Raw genomic sequence first — 2,099 nt, 5'->3', positions numbered from 1 at the left:
GTTGTTGGGAGTTAGAATCAACTTGATGTCAGTGAGATTCTTAGGTTTTGTAGACATTTAGGAACCACTGAGCGACTAAGTGCAAGGTCATTGATCCAAACCCACCAGCCACTCTATGGAAGAAAGACAAGAAGGCTGCCTGCTTCTGTAAGATTTACAGACCCAGAAGCCCTCTGTAGGGTTGCTATGAGTCGAGATCCACTCGATGGCAGTGGACTTGGCTTTTTGAGTTTCTGGAATTGGAGATGGAGGCCTAGGGGCACACTTGGTTGAGCATTTGGCTGCTAACCGAAAGGTCAGCATCCTTTTCTTCCCCAGGAGAAAGAGGGGGCAATCTGCTCCTGTAAAGCTTTACAGCTTCCAGAACTCTGTGGGGTGGTTTGCTAGTCTGTCTGTCCTGCAGGGTCGCTCTGAGTCAGAAAGGACACAAGGCAGTGGGTGGGGAGACTCCTCAGAAGACAGGTCTGGAAATCTACTTCTGAGAGGTTACAGCCTTGAAAACCCCGTGGGGCAGCTCTTGTCTGCACACATGGGGTCACCATGAACTAGAACAATATAGAAGTGAGTGAGGGTTATATTTATGTCCCAAACTGTTCACCTAATGTACCCATGATAGATCGCACCACAGGCTGAAGGCAGCTACTGATTAATGGATCCCTTTCCCCCTTAGACGGATTACAGTGAGCCTATGCCCAGTGCTAGAAACAGACAAGGGAGACACAGATCCTGCCCTCTCAGAGGAGCCGGGTGGGAGAGATAATTGTAAAATAACATTGCATGGTCATCCTTACCTTGAGGTGAGGTGGGCCCTACATAACTGCTGGAGTGGTTCTGTTCCAGTGAGGGACTGGGCTTACAGGGACTCCACAGAGACAAGAGAAGGCTATGCCATGGAGTGAGAGTGGGTTTTGCCAGGCTTGAAGGCATGGCCAGCACCTTGTTCAGCAAGGGTGTGGGTGGGAGTGACTCAGAGTGCTACCAGGAACTGATCATGCACGTAGAGAGCAGCTTCCAAAGGGAGCCCCAACCCCAGTACTCTCTTACCAGAAACACTCCACAATCCGGGTTTGAGGTTGTTCGCTGACCCTGAAGTCTCTCCCAAAGAGTTCTGAACCAGGAGGTGACTTTTGAATGAATCTCCTCGTTTATTTGGGTCCTTTGATCTCAAAGTGCTGGACCAAATGCATCACCTACTGTGTATCCACCTCATCTGAGAATCAAGACCAAAGCAGGAGTCAAGTAAAAAGGTCAGTTTTGTTGCTGAGAAAAATAACGAAAGCAGCTTTACTGAGGTGGCAAAAGAACTAGCCTCTGTGTCCCTCTCAAAATTGGGTCTACTGTATCTGGGAGTACGGAGGACCTTCCCTTTAGGGGCGGAGCCTGCCCTACTGAAGTCATGGTGGAGAAGAGAACATTGGAGAAGGCATTCCGTACAGAACCACAGCCCTGATAGAACAAAGAGTGGTCAGTGAATGTGCTCAGGTCACTGTCCTTCACTCTGCCCCACAGTCCCCTAGAGTCCAGAGAGTGAGGCCAAGATTTGTCAGCAACTGCCTTCCAGTACAGATCTTTCCATATGGCACGAGCCTGGGGGCCTGGGACACGGGCCTTCCTTGACCGGAAATGCTGCCTGTCAGTGGCTGTGGTTCAATCTCACTCCCTCCACAAAATGAAGGATCCCTTCCATGTCTTCCATCGCCTGTGCCAGGTCATTCTCCTTCCTTTCCTGGTCAGTCCAGCTGCATTCATGAGAATGGCTCTGTGGCCACCATTGACAGAGTCGAGTTTGACCTGGACACTGGTTCCTCTGTATGCACTTTCTGGCAGATAGAGCTCATTTGTCCAAAGACGTCTGCTTCTCCTGCTCCCTTTCCAAAGAAGCGGGGCTTCCTTCCATCCCCAGTCCTCTGCATCACCATTTTTCCCAACCTCCTCCCTGTCTCACCCTTAGCAAGTTGTATGTCTACCTTTTGTGGTGGGCTAGACCGTCCACAATACTCTTATAAACCAGGAAGGCCAGACTTTGTTTTAATGCACTTCCGATATGTCATCAGGAGGCTCCAGTCCCTGGAGAAGGACATCATGCTTGGTAAAGTAGA

General features: G+C 50.0%; 1 protein-coding gene across 1 annotated transcript in view; it reads left to right on the top strand.

The window, feature by feature from the left end:
• CLTCL1 (clathrin heavy chain like 1) overlaps positions 1-2,099 on the top strand; it is a 110,717-nt gene that overhangs the window by 25,620 nt on the left and 82,998 nt on the right. The gene's annotated exons all lie outside the window — the stretch shown is intronic.

Source organism: Echinops telfairi, unplaced genomic scaffold, assembly GCF_000313985.2.
Source record: "Echinops telfairi isolate 266 unplaced genomic scaffold, ASM31398v2 ScPeMD7_29;HRSCAF=101, whole genome shotgun sequence".
Taxonomy (NCBI): Eukaryota; Metazoa; Chordata; class Mammalia; order Afrosoricida; family Tenrecidae; genus Echinops; species Echinops telfairi.
This window is presented reverse-complemented; position numbering and strand designations above follow the sequence as displayed.